This window comes from Ailuropoda melanoleuca, chromosome 13, assembly GCF_002007445.2.
Source record: "Ailuropoda melanoleuca isolate Jingjing chromosome 13, ASM200744v2, whole genome shotgun sequence".
Lineage (NCBI taxonomy): Eukaryota > Metazoa > Chordata > Mammalia > Carnivora > Ursidae > Ailuropoda > Ailuropoda melanoleuca.
In genome coordinates, this window is record NC_048230.1 from 23,170,390 (window position 1) to 23,191,311 (window position 20,922).

The 20,922-nt window shown below is 42.0% G+C and overlaps 1 long non-coding RNA gene across 1 annotated transcript in view; it reads left to right on the forward strand.

The window, feature by feature from the left end:
* Window positions 1-20,865, forward strand: part of LOC117795730 — a 21,618-nt gene extending 753 nt beyond the window's left edge. Inside the window, exons 2-3 of the long non-coding RNA XR_004619875.1 lie at window positions 4,240-4,293; window positions 19,959-20,865. This is a non-coding gene — a long non-coding RNA (uncharacterized LOC117795730). The remainder of the gene's footprint in view (window positions 1-4,239; window positions 4,294-19,958) is intronic.
* Window positions 20,866-20,922: the final 57 nt, after the last annotated feature.

A 20,922-nucleotide genomic window follows, 5' to 3' on the forward strand; every position in this document is an offset into this window, starting at 1 on the left:
CTCCCGCCGGTGTGCGCGCGCGCCGGGGCAGGGGGCGGAGCGGCGAGGGCGCGGCCGGCTGGGCGAGAGGGTGCGGGGTCGCGGGCGCGTGCTGGGGGCGGGAGGCGGCTCCCTGCGCTGCACCTGTCGGCGCCACTGGGGAGAGCGGACTCGTAGCGAGCCTGAAGGAGCCCAGAAGGATTTGAGAAGTGGAGGGAATGCGTGTGAGGACCCCCCTCCCACCCCCAGCTGTAGTTGGAAGTTGGAGCCTATGCAATTGGCCGATACAAGTCAGGGTAAAATGTTAAAACATCAATTGGGAGCAAAACCCCAAACTGGATTTTTACTTCCACATCAGCAGAAAGCACTGACTGGAGGCTCTTTGGCAGTAATTATTCCTATTTTAAGTAGCAACTTCAAGAGATGGTTATGAAAAAATTTGTCAGAAAACCTTTAGTAATCCAGGTTACTTAGACCAATGCGATCTGGACCTTTGAGGGAGTGATTTCGGAAGTGAGGAAGATTTTTGTTTCCATAGTTTAATGTTCAAAATAAGGTATGTTTCACCTTTTTCCCGTTTCATCTTTATTTCTGCTTTTTTAAAGTAAAAGACCCTTTACCAATTATGGCCTCTTTAAACTCACTGTGGTTCCTCTAGTTCTGTAGATATCTCACAAGTTGGGCTGATACGTATTTTAACATAAATGTATATTAATTATATATAAATATGTATCAGATGTTTATATTTTTTTAAGTGTCAAGGGCAAGAGATTCATCCAGAATCCCCACATTCCTTTATAGAACCTTCTCATGTAGAACCCAAATTTCCAAAGCTCAATGCTGAATGATATATTGGACCAGCACTGTACGGTAGAAATACAATTGAGCCAACTAAGTAACTTTAAATTTTCTAGTAAAACATAAAAAAAAAAAAAGGAAACAAGTGAAATCGACACATCTTATTTAACGTAACGTATCTAAACTATCATTTCAACATGCAATCAAATAAAAAATAATGAAATTTTTTTTCCGTACTGAGGCTCTGAAATCCAGTGTGTATTTTGCATTCATCGCACATCTCAATTCTGACTAGCCCCATTTCTGGTGCTCACTTGCCCTGTGAGACCAGGGACTGTTGTCTTGGACACTGGGCCTCCCCTCTAGTCTTCTGAATCTTGCATACCTTTTAGGACATACTGAACAGCTGAAATCCTTTGAAACTAAGATGTGAGATGGGGCCTTTTGTTACACATCTCTATGACCACTTCTAGGTCATATTAATAGTAATAAGAATAATTTTAATAATATGTTAATCAAATTAATAATTGAATGATAATGTACTGAATGCTTACTAAACACTTTTCATATTTTAATTCATTTAATCCTTTCAACGGCTCTTTTAGGTGGACACCGTAATGCCCATTTTACAATGAGAAAACAGGCACACATAGATTCAGTGACTTGCCCAAAGTCATACAGCTAATTAATGGCAGTGCCGGCATCAGGACCCAGCAGCTCTCTCCCCCAAAAAATTTCACAGCAGCTTCCCTATTTTTCTAACTTTCCAGTTTTGTTTTATTCTAGTCCATCTGTATCTCAGCTTCTTACGAAGTTATTCTCATTATGCAAGCACCCATAAGGTTCCCTCTTGTCTATTAAAGCATGTTTGATTTATTACCATTTAAGGCTCTCCGTGAACTGTCCTTAGACTTGTTTTTCTTACCCTTTAACATAGATTCTCCAGTCTTAGCAAGCTAACCTGTTTGCCATTTGGCCCTTAGAGTTTGCTCATTCCCTCTTCTCTACCATTGTCATGTATTATTGCTGGAAAGACCCCTTATCCTCTTGGCCAAACCCATACCCTTTCCTTCAAAATTCACCTTTTCCAGAAAGCCCTCATTGACTAACTCCATTCAACTCTAACCCCTTTCCTTTCAGCTCCCAAGTACTGGCTTTTGCTGATTTATTTGTACTTGTTCTGTAATTATACTTAAAAAAAAAAAAGATTTTATTTATTTATTTATTTGACAGGGAGAGAGCACAAGCAGGGAAAGTGGAAGGCAGAGGGAGAGGGAGTAGCAGGCTCCCCACTGAGGAGGGAGCCCCATGTGGGGCTTGATCCCAAGACTCTGGGATCATGACCTGAGCCGAAGGCAGACGCTTAACCAACTGAGCCACCCAGGCACCCTACTGTAATTATACTTTTAATTTGTTTTATATGGATATCTTTTCAGGATGTACTTCTAATTCCTTTATAACTGTCAGAACTGAGTTCTGAACAAAGTACATCTCAATTGTTATTGACCCAGCTAACCAATTAATCAAGAGAATATTTTACCCCATCTGTAGCCTTTCCTTTATGTACAAGATTTGTGTCCCACAGAGAAATTATGTGAACCTAAGACTAGAGGTAAGAAACGATTTAAAAAACAAAAAGAAAACCTAGGGGCGCCTGCCTGGCTCAGTCGGTAGAGCATGTAACTCTCAATCTCAGGGTTGTGAGTTCAAGCCTTGCATTGGGCATGGAACCTACTTAAAAATAAATAAATAAATAAATAAATAAATAAATAAATAAATAAATAATCACCAAGGCCATAGACTTCATAACAACATTAGATGTCACCCTGCTAAGGAAAAAAGGGAGAACCTTACCTGGCCCTATCCCTAGTCCCATGACCCAGGAAATTCCAATGCAGCAAGTCAGGAATGAACCCGGATACTACCTGTAACTTGGGACTAGGGAATGGAAGGTTGTATATACAGTTCTTATAAAGAAGACTGGCTAACAATCAAATATGCCACAGGCAGTCTTCTCTGGAATAACTGAAATGAAGAACACAAGAGCTCTTGGAAATTCACTTCCCCCATGATGCTTCAAAAGGAGTTGAATTGGGGGGGGACGGTAGAAGGGCGGTACACGGTTGGGTGGCTCAGTTGTTTAAGGACCAACTCAGGTCATAATATCAGCGTCATGAGATCGAGTCCCAAGTCAGCTTGAAATCTGCTTGAGAGTCTCTCCCTCTGCCCCTCCCCAGCATGCGCTCTCTCTCTTTCTCTCTCAAATAAATAACTCTTCAAAAAAAAAAAAATGAGTGGGGGGATTTGAGTAATGTCTCAAGGTCATTAGCCTTACTTCTAACAGATTTCTAGGTTTCTCTGTTTAATGAAGCCCTTGAAAATCTCAATTAAAAATCCTATGCAAATTGCATACTTCAATAAAACATTAAGAAAGAAAAAACTAATTAAAGTCATTCTAGGGGCACCTGGCTGGCTCAGTCAGTAAAGCGCGTGACTCTTGATCTCAGGGTTGTGAGTTGGAGCCCCACATTGGGTGTAGAGATTACTTAAAAATAAATCTTAAAAAAATAAAGTGTTCTAATCTTAGGCACTTTTGTCTTTAGTTTTTACGCACTAACTAGTCTGAGAGTCTGAGGACACGGTCCCAATCTTACCACTGATTTTATCTATGGCCTAGAGCAAGTCTTATAATTTCCCTGCTGCAGTTTCTCCATTTATAAAGCAGTTAAGTGCATAATGCACGCTTTCCTCAAAGAAAAATATTATGTGACCTGTGGTTTAGGAATTTCTAAAAGAAGTCTATCATGTTCTTGGTGTCAGAATGGTCTTCATAGCAGGGAGTGCTAGATAAAGAGTTGGAGTAAAGGATATGTAGAACAAATGTAAATCATTGAAAGAGATGTTTGGAAGCAAAGAGAATATAAAGGAATTGGGACAGGAAGCCAAAACATTCAAGGAGGAGGGAAATACATCCTGGCTGTGGAACATTGAAAGGGGAAGAGAAAGATGTGGAAGAATTTGGGAGACCATTACAAAACCCACCATATTAGATCAAAACTAAGCATTACTGTTATTCTATAGCCTCCCTGACTTAGAAATTATGGCCTTCAATGTCAATTTCAAGCATGGAAATTACAACTGCAATTTCACTAATGTGAGTCTTACCTGTAGAAGATAGTGAGGGGGTTCCCAAAGCCAGGGACACAAAAAGCTAGAAAGCAATCCATAGGAGGCTGATGCCATGAGATCCCAGCTTTGACACTTTGTAACTTAAAATGACTGTTGGAATGACTGTTGGAGAAGTGGGGAATAGATGGAATGTTGCCTACCCCTCCTGTGTTTTTCTTGAAAAGAAAGCCGATTAATTCCATATGCTTTAAAATGTGCACTAGACTAAAAAAAAATGTATACTACCTGATGGATACTGTATATAACAGGTGATGTGTTTGTGTGTCTGCCTAGGTACCTAAATAGAGCTGATCCTTGAACAATGCAGGGATTGAGGCACAGAACCCGGTGAGTTTCAAGTCTGCATGGAACTTTTGACTCCCCCCAAACTTTGCTAATAGCCTACTATTGACTGGAAACCTTACTGATATCAAACAGTCGATTCACACCTATTTTGCATGTTGCATATATTATATTATATGCTGTAGTCTTACAATAAAGCTAGAGAAAAGAAAATGTTAAGAAAATCATAAGGAAGAGAAAATACACTTTAGTACTGTATTTATTGAAAAAAAAATCTATGTATAAGTGGACCCACACCGTTCAAACCTGTGTTGTTCAAGGGTCAACTGTATATATATTTGAGGGTGGCAATATGACATTATGTCCATCCAAATATGGCCCCCAGAAAAGGTCCTCAGAGTCAGAAAGAGTTTTATTTCTCTTGGTATCTTTCCATCAGGAAGTTGAAAATGTCATACTTTTCCACCTACCTAACTTCTTTCCTAGCTCCTCCCAGCTTTTTTTTTCCAGTACTTCAACTTCCTTTTCCCCAAGCACTACTCGAGGATTAATTACCAATCCCAAGTGACTGACAAGTACATGACTAAACCCAAGCCCTTCGTTGGTGATCTGCATATTGAAATGAGCCTCTTTGGCCGTGTGCTCTTAGGAAGGGTTAGCCTCCAGTCCCACAGGAATATGAGTTAGGGAGTAAAAGCGACACCTTCTGCTGCAGGTAAGAATGCAGATGTCTGTGTCTGATGTGTGGATCTCTGGAATGCTGCAACATGTCTCATGGAATCCCAAGTCTTTAAAGGTTACAGTGTTCTAGAGCTGGCATGCCGGAATTGACTTAGCAATGTTGTTGCCTTGACTTCACATCCAGAAAAATAAGTGAGGGCTCAGGTTGAACGAGACCGGTGGAGTAGCCAAGAGGATTAGAAGTCTCAGCAGCTTGGCATCAGTCAGCCTCAGTTTCTCCACCCTTGGCTCTATTTCTGTTTGCTTTTCAAATCCCTGACAAAAAGAATGTACAAAAGGATTGGTCCTCACTCAATACTTGATGCCGTGCCTACCGAAGAGATTCATAATCTCAACCTCTGTCCAGCCCTAGTTTAAGGGTGGGGTGCAGAAAAGAGACCCAGGACATTAAGGTTTGCCAATCTGGTGGAATCATATCTTGTGGAGTGAGATTTTATGAGAGCGATTTGCCTTGGAGTTTTAGCCACAAACCTTAAATGAGTGAGGATGAAAAAAAAAAATCTGCTGCTGCCAGCCTCCCTACAGAATTTGCATAGGAACCAAGATTAAGAAACACTTAAAAAGTGTAGGGAGAGCTAGAAATTGGCTTGTGGCCTGCTTATGCACAGGACTGAACTGAAAGTCATCTAGTCCCCAATAAATAAGTAATACCAGGGAGACTCTACAGAGTGTATCTAAGCCTCTTTCATTTTCAGATATTCTGTATTTTCTGGGAAAATAGTCTCAGTGTGGAGACTAGCCTTTGGGCTATGGTGCCTTTTTTTCCCCCCCAAAATAAAATCTATATGGTGACATCTCTGTATTGTGAATTGACTCAGGAAGAAGCCAAAGAGACAAAAAGCAATTCAAACTGCTCAAATTCTTTCATCCTGGGAAGCCATACCAGCAGATTTCTAGATATGATCTATTTTAGCTCAAAGTGCGATCACACTGTATAAAATATACATTCACTGAGAATGAGACAGAGCACAGATACCCTAGGGACCTGACATCAGGAATTAGGGCAGGCCAAAAAAAAAAAAAAAAAAAAAAAAAAAAAAAAAAAAAAGACAAAACTCTTTGGGCAACAAGGCACCATCAAACATTCAAGAGACATGTATATTTTTCCTGCCCCAAACATACGTTAACTATGAAGCAGAGACCACAATTTTAGGTACTCTGCGTCAGGAAACCCTGAACTCTTGCTGTGCCCTCTCCTGATGTGTCTTAGTGACAAGAGACGCCAAAATATGACATCTTTGTTTGGCCCTATGTACTTTTTTTTTTTAAAGATTTTATTTTATTTTTTATTTATTTGACAGAGATAGAGACAGCCAGCGAGAGAGGGAACACAAGCAGGGGGAGTGGGAGAGGAAGAAGCAGGCTCACAGCAGAGGAGCCTGATGTGGGGCTCGATCCCATAACGCCGGGATCATGCCCTGAGCCGAAGGCAGACGCTTAACCGCTGTGCCACCCAGGCGCCCCAAGGCCCTATGTACTTTTGCTAAAGAGATCCGTGACTGTCCTGTGTCAATTTAAGAGGACATCGCTATATGGAGGGGCGGTAACAGGATCAAAGGAAATGAGAAGGTGCAGGGCAAAAAAACAAGTCACTATCTCACAGAAAGTACTGTCCTTACTGTCTGAGGGGTAAATCACTTTCTTTAATTTATAAGCCCCTTTTAATATTTTCCAGGAATTAGAATACTATGGGTTCTAGCCAGGTTAGATTCAGACTTGAAGTTTACAAATTACTTGTTCAGAAAGCAGGCACAAGTTTCATTCTCCTAAACAAGGAAATAGAATGGTAAAATCTTTAAGACCTTTGTTTTCCAAAACTTCTCCCCTTCATGGTAAAGGGACAGAGAAACCCAACAAACCAGGTTACGCACACTAGGATTCGAACTTAAGTTTTAAGGATAGGCAAGGTAAGTTGGAGATGAGTTCCTTTTTGCTCGTTTTTTTTATTATTGGTAGAGGGGGCTTCAAATAAAAGGGGATAAGAAACTGGCACAGGACAGAGATAGGTGTGGTAATATTTGCCCAAGGTTAACTGCAAGGCAGCGATTAAAGCCACGATGAGAACCCTGACTGTTGTTCCCGCCTCCTTGCCAAATATCCTCGCCGTCGTGGGTAACTGTGAGAGGACAAGTGTTGAAATATTAGAGAGATCACATGTCCTAGATTTTACAGGACAGTCCTGATTTCACCTATTCTCTGCTGTTGTTGCAGCCATGTAACTGTGCTAGAAATTCCAATATTCTGGCATTTGAGTTTTAAGAAAATGAAAGAAGCAGGGTGCCTGGGTGGCTCAGTCATTAAGCGTCTGCCTTCGGCTCAGGGCCTGACCCCAGAGTCCTGGGATCGAGCCCCGCATCCAGCTCCATGCTCCGCTAGGAGCCTGTTTCTTCCTCTCCCACTCCCCCTTTTTGTGTTCCCTCTCTCGCTGGCTGTCTCTCTCTGTGTTGAATAAATAAATAAAGTCTTTTTTTTAAAAAAAGGAATCAAATATTTATTTAAAAAAAAGAAAGAAAACGAAAGAATCATGTGTCTGGGAGTCAAGGAGAAGAGGGCACGTGATAGCTGGTGTCAAGCCCGGGTAACAGGAAGGAGACAGAAAGATCTGATCGCTAGAATAACCAGGCAGCTCAAATGAGGGTAACAGAATCCTGTGCTGCAGAGGATCAGCTGATGCTGAAAAGAATGCTCTCTCCATGAGCGTTTAAAACAGACTCAGCAATGTTGCTGTTTTCAACCCACCTCTGGAGTACTAGTACTCCAGCCTCCATCGGAAGCAGGCTTCCTACCTTGGAAACCTAATAGCTGAGACCTCTCTGACATAGTATTAGTCTTATAAAGCAAAACAGTGTGGGTGATCCTTTAGTGAAAGGGGTGGGGGTAATCAAAAATGCTTTCACACAGCAATTTTGCAGTCTCCCAATTGCTTTACAAAGTCAGGTCTGTTCGTTCCTCACTAGGAAAAGCAAACCCAGCAAGGGAAAATAGTTCTCTGGGTTGACACATCCATCTGGTTAATCCTAGGCTCTTAGCCCCCACACAAACAAATCATAGAGACCCAATATCAAGTATACTCTGTATTTAGTATAACTAATTCATGACCACTTGAAATAATTGGAAGTACATTTAAATGCTTTTCACAATATTTTTCAAAAAGTGAGACAGAGAGTTGAAATCCAGGAGCACAAAAAAAGTTCAGTCCTTCTCCTTTTCTCATAACTACTATTAACCTTGTAATTCCACGTAGTAACCCTAAAGACACATTTGCCTCAGCCAGGTTGGATCTCTTATTCTGCCCAGGGCTAGGGTTGCCGATGAGGTATAGGATGCCTAGTTAAATTGGACTTTCAGATGATACATAGTTTTTTTAGTATAAATCTGTCTCATATTTCGTGAGACATGTCCATGCTAAAAATACGCAATATTTGGAGGGACTGCTTATACTAAAAACTATTCATTGTTTCATCTGAAAGTCAAATTTAATTGAACATCCTGTATTTTTATTGGCTAAATCTGGCAACCCCACCAAGCAGTCTACTTTCAGATTTTGAAGATGGCAGCCAACGGCTTTTGCACTGTTCGATTTTATAAAAGGGAATTTTAAAATAGCTTCGTGTGTTTGCAAAAATCTTTTTTCTTGAGAGCCGATCGGCATTCTGTCATGTTTAGTTTTTTAGGCTATGAAACCCCCAAAAGGATTCTCTGTCTCCCTTCTCATTTCCTCGTACCCTAAGGTATTAACCTTCATGGAAAACAGCATAGGTTCATACAAACTGGCTCCATTAAAATCAACTTGTCTCTTCAAACATTTCAAATACTTTAAATACTTTTTTCTGAGATTAAATACCCATGTTCAAAATAGGGTGGGGATTGTGCCATATTTTGTAAGAGAAATTGCTTGGAGAGTGATGTTGGCAGGATGGTGCAGAATAGCAGCCAAATGCGGATCTACCGCCCTGGGAAAGCAGTGAGGGTTTTTGACTTCTTTCTCTTACCCTGTTACTATCTTGATATACTTTGAGTGTTTCCACTTACCTGCAAATGATGCAGGCAGACATTATAGACCTGATTCCGCCACTCCTGTAGCTATCAAAGCTTAACCATTTTAATGGGGGAGGGGAAAAAACCCGTCGTGAAGAATAAATATTCACAAGATTTTAATCAAGGAGGATCCCAAGAGACTCTCACATTTTACCATAACCCAGGAAAAGGAAATCTTTTCTCTAATAATTAATAATTTGGTTCCTCAGAAAAATCACCTCCACTTGTTTATTAAACATTTATTGAGTGAGTGTGTGCTCCCCTTGGTGTGTATAAGCTTTTACTGAAGTATAATGTACAGACACTAAAATGGGCAAATCCTAAACTTGCAGGTCGGTGCCTACTGACAATTGTAACCACTACGTAACTACGGCTCAAAATAAGATACAGAATCTTTTCATCACCCTAGACGGTTTCCTCATGGCCCTTTTCAGTCAATCCCCATCCCTGCCCCTCTTCATCCAAGCAACTACTTTCTGATTTTCTATCACCATAGATTTGTGTTGCCTATTGTTGTACTTCCTATCAGTGGAACCAGTCAGTATGTGTTTGGGGTGTGTGTGTGTGTGTGTGTGTGAGCGCGCGCATGTGCACGGCCATGCCTCTTTTATACAACCTAATGTTTTTGATCTACACATATTGTATGTATCAATGGTTCATTCCTTTATATTTCCAAGTAGTATTATAGGACTATAATTTATTTATCCATTCTCTTATTGATAGACATTTGGGTTATTTCCAATTTGGGGCTATTTTTTTAAAGATTTTATTTATTTATTTGACAGAGAGAGAGACAGCCAGTGAGAGAGGGAACACAAGCAGGGGGAGTGGGAGAGGAAGAAGCAGGCTCCCAGCATAGAAGCCTGATGTGGGGCTTGATCCCAGGACCCCGGGATCATGCCCTGAGCCAAAGGCAGACGCTTAACGACTGAGTCACCCAGGCGCCCCTTCAATTTGGGGCTATTATAACTAAGGCTAGCTATGAGCATTCTTGTACCATTTCTCGGCTACATGCCTTCATTTCTCTTGGGTACATATTTAAGAATGGAATTGCTGGGTCATAGGTTAGATGTATATCTGACCTTCTAAGAAGCTGCCAAACAATTCTCCAACATGATGGTACCATTTTATACTCCCACCACCAGTGTATGAGAGCTCCAGGTTTTCCACGTCTTCACCAACATTTGGTGTTATCAGTCTTTCTTCAAAGCCCTTCTAGTTGTGAAATGGCATCTCCGTATGGTTTTCATTTGCATTTTCCTGACGATTACTGACGTTGAGCATTGTCATAGTTTGGGTTCCCTTGGAAGCAGACTGAGAGGGAGACTAGTCAGCAGGAGGCTTTCTCAGGGCTCAACCCTGGTGGCATGGAAGACAAAAGCATGATTGGGCAGAGGAAGAGCTGAGCTGTGATGTAGTCTCAGAGGCTTCAGCTAACCCTACAGAGAGCACTGAAACTGAGGTGACCCTTCAAAAATGTTTCGAGTTTGGGCAAGTGACCGGGATATGAGTCACTGGATGCATGCCACTGTGTAAAGAAGGAGTGACCTTAGGCAGACCAGGGCTCTTCAGCTGAACCAATCAAGCCCTGAGAGGAACTGATAGTTGAGGGCCATCCGTTGGCAGCCTTTTTAACAGCAGAGGAATAAGCCCTTCATTCCCAAAGGAAAATCTGGGTGATATATCACAGCATTTACCACAAGCACCCTTTCATGGCTTATTGGCCATTTATGTTTCTTTTTGTGTGTGGTGTCTACTTATGTCTTTTGCCCATTTTTTAATTGGGTAGTTCATCTTTTTTGTTGTTGATTTATAGGCATTCCTTATATTATGTGGGTATGAATCCTTGGTCAAGTATATATACTATGAATATTTTTTCCCAGTCTCTCATTTGTCTGTTTTCTTTTTTTTTTTAAGATTTTTTTTAAAAGATTTTATTTATTTATTTGAGAGAGAGAGCACGAGCCGGGGGAGGGGCAGAAGGAGAGGGAGCAGCAGACTCCCCTACCGCGCAGGGAGCCTGACATGGGGCTCCATCCCAGGACCCTGGGATCATGACCTGAGCTGAAGGCAGACGTGTAACTGACTGAGCTGCCCAGGTGCCCCTAAAGATTTTATTTATTTATTTATTTATTTATTTATTTATTTATTTGAGAGAGAGAGAGAGAAAGAGAGAAAGAGAAGGAGTATGAGCCGGGGGTGGGGGGGGCGCAGAGGGAGAAGCAGACTCCCCACTGAGGAGGGAGCCTGACACGGGGCTTGATCCCAGGACCTGGAAATCATGACCTGAGCCGAAGGCAGACACTTACTCAACTGAGCCACCCTGGTGCCCCATCTACTCATTTTATTAATGGTGTCTGTTGATGAATAGACACTTTTAATTTTGATGAAGTCCAATTTTTCAATTTTTTCTTTTATGGTTAGTGTTTTCAGTGTTCTGCCAAGAAATCTTTGGCTCTCTCAAGGTTGCAAAGATATTTTTCTGTATTTTTTTCTAGAAGCTGTGTGGTTCTTGTGCTACTCACTTTCAAAAACAAAGTTTATTGTGAGGGAGTTTCTGTGGCAACATAGTGAATTCAGGAATTTTAGATGAGCAATAAGAAAACAAAATGGGGGCGCCTGGGTGGCACAGCGGTTAAGCGTCTGCCTTCGGCTCAGGGCGTTATCCCGGCGTTATGGGATCGAGCCCCACATCAGGCTCCTTCGCTATGAGCCTGCTTCTTCCTCTCCCACTCCCCCTGCTTGTGTTCCCTCTCTAGCTGGCTGTCTCTATCTCTGTTGAATAAATAAATAAAATCTTAAAAAAAAAAAAAAAGAAAACAAAATGGGGGGCATCTGGCTGGCTCACTTGGTAGAGCTCATGACTCGTGATCTCAGGGTCTTAAGTTTGAGCCCCACATTAGATGTAGAGATTATTTAAAAATAAAATCTTTTTTCTTTAAGATTTTATTTATTTATTTGAGAGAGCGAGCGAGCATGTGAGCGCAAGTGGGGAGAGGGAGAGGAAGAGGGAAAGAATCCCAAGCGGACTCCGGGCAGAACATGGAGCCCAATGGGGCTCGATCTCACAGCCCTGAGACCATTACCTGTGCTGAAACCAAGAGTCGGACACTTAACCAACTGAGCCACTCAGATGCCCCCAAAATAAATAAATCTTAAAAAAAAAAAAAGACAAAATGAAACCAGATTGCACTAATAAGACATAGCACTTCTCAAAATCCTCTTTTCCTCTCTCCTTTCTCTTAATGCCTTATTCAGAGGTTGATTGAAACTTCTCTCAACCAGCCCCTTTTTCCTGCTTCCCCCTTCCCTCCCTTCCTTTTCCCATCATCTCTTCCTCCCCACCCCCAAAATGTTCTGATACGATTCCTGTCACGTTTCTGTAAATATCTACCTTTTTCAATGTCAATTAAATTAAAACTGTATCTAATTTTCTCCAGGACCCTCATTTTACTTATTTAGCAGCAAAACATTCTTCTTGCCATGTGGGAGAGAGGAAAGTTGTGAAAACTCATCCTTATTGTATTTTTTCCTTACATATAAAGCACCCATATGAGCAAACTTATAGATAGATATATCTCCCCCCCACAAATGTGATTAAGTCTAAATGTCTAGAGTAAAACCCTAAATCAAAGAGCATGAACATTTTTAAAAATATTTATTTATTTTTATTTTATTTTAAGCTTACTTATTTCTTGTAGAAATCTCTACTCTCAATGTGGGGCTCGAACTCATGACCCCAAGATCAAAGAGCATGAACATTTTTTAAAAGATTTATTTATTTTTATTTTATTTTAAGTTTACTTATTTCTTGTAGTAATCTCTACTCTCAATGTGGGGCTCGAACTCATGACCCCAAGATCAAGAGTCACATGCTCTTCCAACTGAGCCAGCCAGGTCCCCCAGGAGCATGAACGTTTTTTTAAAGATTTTATTTATTTATTTATTTATTTATTGGGGGGGAGGGGCAGAGGGAGAGGGAGAGAATCTCAAGCAGACCCTGGGCTGAGCGTGGAATCCAACTTGGGGCTCAGTCCCCACCAGGAGATCAAGATCTGAGCCAAAATCAAGAGTTGGACACTTGACAGACTGAGCCAGCCAAGGGACCCCAGCGTGAATATTTTCAAGGGTCTTAATACACGTTGCTCAACTGACCTCCAGAAATGTACCGGTTTACATTCCTTTCAGCAATGTATGAGAATACCTGCTTCCACACCCTAGAGTGTTATTAGCTCTGTTTTCTTTTCATCTGTGCCAGCTTGGTAGGTGAAAATGGTACCTCATCGCTCTTTATTTCACATTTCTTTGAAATGCAATTCAGGAAGAATTTTTTTTTTCCTATTGGCCATTTTTATTGCTTTGGTGAATCGCTGTGCACCTAATACTCTGTATTCTTTCACTTACACCCCCAAGTATCACATGAAGCAGATGTTACTATTTTCATTTTGGAAAACTGAGAAATGCGTGGATTAACTGACTTGCCTGGGATCTCAGTGGCTGGTGATTGGCAGAACCAGCGCAAGTACCCGAGTCAGCTTGACTTTGAACGGGCCGTCTCTTCTCCTCAGCTTCTCGTGGTCTTTTTCTGTCAACTCCAGGGCTGATAGAATTCAGAATGGCTGAATCAAGAAAAGACCAGAGCTCAAGTTCCCATTTCGTTCTTCCCTAACACGTGATGCATAACTTGGCCCACTGAAGAGCAGACGAGTTTTCATCACCTGTTTCATTTACATATTAAAAACTGATTAATAGGCATTATTTTCTCTTGATGGGCATCAGAATCTTCTGGTTTTCCAGCAGTCCCACCCAAATTCTTTATCTGTCTCTAGAGCCTCTCAATGCCTTAGTTTCTTCATTTGTAAAATTAGGTGTTGGACTGGATCATCTTTAAATTTCTTCCTAGGGGCGCCTGGATGGCTCAGTCAGCTGGGCGTCTGCCTTCGGCTCTGGAGTCCTGGGATCAAGCCCTGCATTGGGCTCCGGTTCAGCTGGGAGTCTGCTTGTCCCTTTCCCTCTGCTCTGTTTGTGCTCTCTCTCTCTCTCTCAGTCTCTCTCAAATAAACAAATAAAATCTTAAAGTTCTTTCTAGTTCTCTTTTTTCAAGATTTTATTTTTATGTCATCTCTGTGCCCAACATGGGGCTTGAACTCACAACCCCAAGATCAAGAGTTGCATGCTCCACTGACTGAGCCAGCCAGGTGCCCCAAGTTCTTTCTAGTTCTTAAATTATATTTTTCTATTAATTTTCTATAGAAAAAGTTAGTATGCTCCCAGCTATCAGCCTTGGCCAATGAGGGCTGCATCTAACAGTTTGTGAAGTCTAGGAAATTCCCCTTAATAATAGTATCCACTGCAAGCTTTGACAAAACTTTAAAAGTTTCTTTCTGTGAACTATGATATACTCAATATCTAAATCTAAGCCAGGCATGAGAGATCAGTGTTTAACTTTGGATGTTTTGTGGTTTATATTTATATTATGATGTTCAAAATGCAAGTATAACATTTTAATATTTTTCAACTTGCTTTTACAAAAGTAAATCCTAAATTACTTAAAAAAAAAAAAAAGAATGCTTTTTCCTTTCTGACCTGCCTTTCTGTCCTCACTGTCCTTTCCTTTCCCCTTGATAGGCTGCATTATTTTCCAGAGGATGTTTCTCTCTTTGTCTCTCTGTTCCCTGGATTTGGATATCCGCCCCTCCCCACCCCAGTTTTGTTTCCATGGTCACATTCTGTGTTTCTACTTTTACCCTCTATCATTCTCGAGACTCTTTACCATCCTCCTTGCTTTACTGTTCTTCATTATTCTCTATGTTCCTCTCTGTGGAAGCTACAAGATAGCTATAAAGCCTGGAAACATAACTAAAGCTCACTTTCAACAGATTGAACCCCCTTGATTACTTCTTCTGGGGTATGTAGGTCTATTCAGTGAAAATGAAAGTCAAAGTTAAATTACACAAGACAAGGCATCACAGACTCATTTCAGGCATTGATAGGAACTCAGTTAGCACTGCTTGCACTGCGGACTGGCCCATCACATTGAAGTAAGCATTCCTAATGAGGGGAATTCTATTGACCCTATGATGTAATGTTACTGGACACAGCATGTACTATAATATCTAGAAGCCTTTTATTATGTATATTCGCCTATGTTTCCAGGTTTCATGGCCATTTGTAGTTCAAGGGATTTTTTTCCTTGCCTCTTCTCTCTGTGTTATCCGTGTAAGTACGCTTTTCATTAGAACTGGCCTTTGTTTTAAGGATTAAACTTTGCAGACAGAACCAAATGCTTAAGTGGGTTCTATTGAGAACCAGAAGTTGTAGAACATTTCAGTTCTATTTTGGCCCTTCTATGTGTCTCTCAACGGCCAGAATTTCTGTCCCAATTAAGAGGAGGAAGTTACTCAAGAGAGGCCCCTTAGCACCACTCAGCCTCCATTTAAAAAAGAGCATATCAGCCATGGCCTTTTTACTTTTCTGAAACAGTCTGAGAAATTATTAAAAACAATGAAACACGTCTCTACAGAGTACTACTTCCTGAAGCCTTTAAATGTTTATCTGTCATTCCTTTCTTTCCTTTTTCACAATATCATTGAGAGACAAGAATGTATTATTCCCACAGCACAAAAGAGAAACTGGATGTACAGATCGGTTTTGAATTTCCAAAGCTTTCAGTCAGTTCGGCCAGGCCAGATCTGAAACCAGAAACTGGGTCTCTCTGCTGGCCGAGTCTCTCGTCTGGAGCTTTTTATCCTCCGACAAGAAGCCATCTGATTGGTGTAGAGGATGTGCCTTGCTTATTCACTGCTCTTCCTTCCCACCTTTTACTTCTTAAAAAAAAAAAAAAAAGCCAATAATACCCTCACTTTATTAAATAAGCAGGAGAAAAAATATAAAGAATCTATAACGGCCTGCCGTCTGGAATGGCTCAGGTGATAGCCAGCCACCTACGGGAGGGAAATGGCTGCAGTCCCTGGCGAGATTTCCGGGATTCTTCCCATCACCAGCTGTCATCACAATTTCCAGAAAAACTGCCAAGAAAATGCAGGAATTCACATTTCATAGAACCCCCTCCCCCGCGCTGTTATGGACCTTGGAACTTTTCCCAACTGCCCTTTGCCCTCATGCCCTCACCCCCCCATCACCCCCCCCCCATCATTCCAGATAAACAGGCAAGGTATTTGACCTCACCTGCATTTGAAGAACTCCGCACTCATGGAGGTGCCTCCATCCTGCCAGAAATCCTTACGGAGACCGAGTGATCTTTCTTTCCCTAATCTAGGATTGTTCTTAAAATCAAAACTCCCAGGGATGAGCGCCTTGTCCATACTTTCCCTTTCTCCTCTTGTCCTCTCTCACTCCAGACAATACACTCAGGTCTTTAGTACTGGGGTACTTATCACACTGTAGTAACTGGCAATGGAAGAGCTTATCTTCACCTCTAAAGCATGTGACTCATTTATGTTGTACCCAAACACAGCACAGCGCCTGGCCCATTGTTGGGATTCAATGAATGATTGTTGAATGGAACTTGCCTAAATTGGCCTTAGGCATCTCCTGAATTTCACAGTGTGCTGAGTTCCAGGGAAAATGAGACTCACTAAGCCAGCTGCTCCCTTCCTGTCTGGGGAGACCCACCCAGAGACCAGAACCGGGTGGCCACACCTCTGCAAAGGGAAAGGGCTTGACTGATGTCCCCTTCTGCCTGCGATCCCACCCCATACTTTTTCCTCTGCTGCAGGCGAAGTAAAGCCGTCCTGAAACTTGTTTTTTCCAGGTACTCCTGTGAGGCAGAGCTGCTAATAGGACAGGCTGTGGGCTAGATAGGGATCAGGGTAAATACCAGAGCCTGAATTGTATCACAGGCATTGCTAAGAAAGGTTAGAATTTGATGAGGACCTAAGTAGGACTAATCTCCCAAGAGAGGTATCTATCTGTATGCAGGGGTTAAGAGCATGATCTCTAGAGGTCTACTGTCTAGGTTCAAACAGTTTTTGCACTTTTTAAACCATGTGATCTTAGAAAAGCTACTTAACTTCTCTATACCTCAATTTTCTCACCCATGAAGTAGGTGATACCTTATGATACCTTATGGTACCTGCATCATAAGGTTGGTGAAAGTATTAAATAGGTTACTACATGTTAGTGCTCAGAATCGTTATGACTAAGGAAGATGGCTTTGGATAGTAACAAGTTTATCCTGATGAGGTTTGTGCATGCAAATGCAGGGCTGGGGCAGAATTAAGTAGCGAGTCTGGAGATAGCAGAATTACTTTGCACAAATGAATGAGAAGAATTTGGAGTGCAGGGTAGGGGAGCAATCACAGGAGAGCATAAGGAGGAGAAATGAGGGAGAAGGGAAAAATTAAAAGCAATTTCAATTTTTCACCAGTAGAATCACAAGGTATCTTTTACGAACGGGCATATTTGATTTGAAATTCCTGATGTTGCTGAGATCTAAACCACCACTAAAGTAAAATGGTACAACTCCTTGGAGAGCAATTTGGTGCTATCAAAATTAAAACGTACATATCTTTTGACCCTTCAATTCTACTTCCAGGAATTTATCCTACCTTAGTACTTGCAAACAGAATCATGGCCTCTTTGTTTGTAATACCAAAAGCTTCAGAACCACCTAAGTGCCCATCAACATAGCATATCTACATTGGAATGGAATGGAATATTGGAATATTGGAATATTATGTAGCCACTACAAAGAAAAAGGCAAGGTTATAATACTATTCATGGAATAGTACCCAAGCTAAAAAAGACAGCTCTGTTGTGGGCAGAGTGGAAGCACCAAGAGCCAATGGGAGGAGCCATGCCAAAGTCCAAGCTAGAGTCTATATTCTAGAGGAATATAGAGACATCATGTTTGGAGTGGCAGGTGGGGGTGATGAGGACTGGGAATCACAAAACCTCCCATAAGAGTTGCATGGAGGAAAGATCCCCATGACAGCAGCTGGGGTTTAGCAAGAGGGAAGGTCTTTGATGATTCCTTTTAAAAACAGCTGGTACTTGTGGCTATCCATATAGAAATTTGTAGCTGTGTGGTGCCTGGGTGGGTTTGGTTTGCTTCACGGGCTAGGGGCACATCAGAGAAAGGTAGTAAAGGAGCAGGAAGATGGGGCTAAGAAAATGAGGCAAAGGGGGTGCCTGGGTGGCACAGCGGTTAAGCGGCTCCCTTCAGCTCAGGGCGTGATCCCGGCGTTCTGGGATCGAGCCCCACATCAGGCTCCTCCACTATGAGCCTGCTTCTTCCTCTCCCACTCCCCCTGCTTGTGTTCCCTCTCTCGCTGGCTGTCTCTATCTCTGTCAAATAAATAAATAAAATCTTTAAAAAAAAAAAAAAAGAAAATGAGGCAAAGGAGTTGTGCGTAATCGGTTATGTAGATTTTTAACTAGCCTTTCAACCGAACTCAAAGGATATTGATTAAAAGATTGATATCAACAAAGAGAGGCCTCACTGTCCTATTAAACATTTTTAAAAATCAATAGCTTGCATGATGATCTAGCTGGGAAAGATAATAGAATGGGTGATAGCAGTGAGATTTAAAATCATCTTGATAGATTGGAGCGAAGGGCCCACATCGACGAGATGAAATTTGACAGGGATCAAGTGAAGACCTACATTTAGGTTTTTTTAAAAAAATTGTACAGGAAGTAGTGGTACTGGCTTGGCAGCCTTTTTTTAAAAATATTTTATTTATTTATTTATTTGACAGAGAGAGAGAGAGACAGCCAGCGAGAGAGGGAGCACAAGCAGGGGGAGTGAAGAGGGAGAAGCAGGCTCCCAGCAGAGGAGCCTGACGGGGCTTGATCCCAGAACGCCAGGATCACGCCCTGAGCCGAAGGCAGACGCTTAACGACTGAGCCACCCAGGCGCCCCAAGCTTGGTAGCATTTTATGTGAAAAAGGTGTAGGACTCACCAAACCCAATGCGGTCACAGTTTCATATGAAAAAACACCATGTCAACTCAAGAGAGGTGACAGTCTCACCGTGTTTCAAACTGGCCAGTTCTGCGTGCCCCATATGGAAAAAGACGCGATGAAATAGTATATGCCCGTTGAGAGAACCGACTGGAGAAGGACCCAGTAACGTTACCAGGGGGGGAAGAATTAGTGGAGTTGAGAGATATTAGCTATGTGGATAAATAATAGCTGTCCTCAAATAGCTTACTTTGTCAAGTATAAGGCTAACAATAGGAAACTGACAATGTCCGACCATTGTAATCTATAAAAACGGCGATTTCATGTGCATCAACCTAAGTAGAAGAGGATATAGCCTCATTTTATAATGTAGAAGAGAGCCAACGAGAGTCATTGGGTGACCAGGGGAAGCAAATATAACAGCAGTATAGGAAGACATTGTCACAATCAGATGCTCGCTGCCTTGCCCGGTTCTAGGTTCCCTGTCACTGAGAGAGCCCAGGTAGAGCCAAGCGGACAGTCTATCGGGGATATACAGAGTTTTCTGTATTTAGTGGGAGACTCTCCATGAACCAGCCTAAGTCTCCATCTTCTCCAGCTAGACACCCAGTACAGGCACAACGTACAAGATTCCTGAGCGCCCTGGCCATCCTACATTCTGAGTCATCTTTAAGAGAGAGCACAAAATTGGAGGGGGGAGGTACACCAGGAACAAAGAATAAAGAGAAAATTCTGAGGTGGGACAGCCAGGACAGATAAGTACACGAGAAAGATATAAGAACGTGGAGGAAAATAAATCCTGGCTCAGGTTTAGGAGGAAGGGGAAGGTGTGGTGCGGCTGGGCCGGGATTTTAGGTTTGCAGATCTGATATTCTTTTCAGACTATGGAGCTTGGGGTAATAACCCTGTAGCTTTCTTCTTCCCTTCCTGTGGCTCACTCTCCCTTCCTCCCCTGTAGGCAGCCCTTATGGAAACTCTGAAACTCTTTTTCTCTTTTCTTCCAGATGGGGAGCTCTGGCAGAATGTTCTGGCCTGTGTGCAATGACTCCGTTCTCTCTGCCAAGGGATAGAGCTAAAATCTGCTTTCTTGGAAACGAGCTAATGTCTTTAGGAAGCATGACCCTAGTTAGGGAGAGATTGGGATCTTTGAATAAAGGGGTGGGTAAGAAAATCATGTTCAGCGTCCACTGGCACAGTGACTCACAAGGATATTAGGATCTGAATACTAAAAAAATGATTTAAAAATGGAATCTTCGGTCTTGAGACATAACCTCACACAGACGACTACGCTGGTCTTCTTTGAGTCTTAGATAACTCTCAGAGCGTTTTCAACAATCTGTGGAGGAGGCAACAAACCTAGCTCACATTTCCACGGGACAGGTAGTGAAAGAGACACGTATGAAGCCCAGAAGCACATTACAATTGATTTCCTATTGAACCCTTGGGAATTTGGGGGTTATAAGAACTTTCGTATAGTCCAGAAAGCCCAGAGCGTTGCATCAGTAACTAGGCTGAGGGAAAGAGAACGGAATTTGGGGTGGGGTTAGGAAACCTGACTTCAGTCCCCAGATAGGCCCCTGACTCACTATGTGATAATGACCAGTCACTTCCTGGCTCAGCGTTCCAGTCCCCTTCTCCCTTCTCCCCGGCCCCTGTCGCTGTCAGAATAAAACAAAAGAATGATTTTCTTCTTTCTTGAGAAAGCGAAGCGTGATTATTTCTATAAAAGCAATCTGGAAAATAGCCAATCCCTTAGTGTAGCAATGTGAGAGGATTTTGTTCATTTTATAACCAATGTAACCTCCTGGGGGGAACGTAAAGCCATGAAGACCTTCTTCTTTGTTTCTGGGGATCCTCAGATGAGGATGAAGTAAGTAGGTGGTCTGCTTTCCTCTTCTGTCCCTTCTGCCTTCTGGGATGACACTGTCCTGTTACTAAGGAAAGCTTCTGGAAAGAGATTTGGGAGGT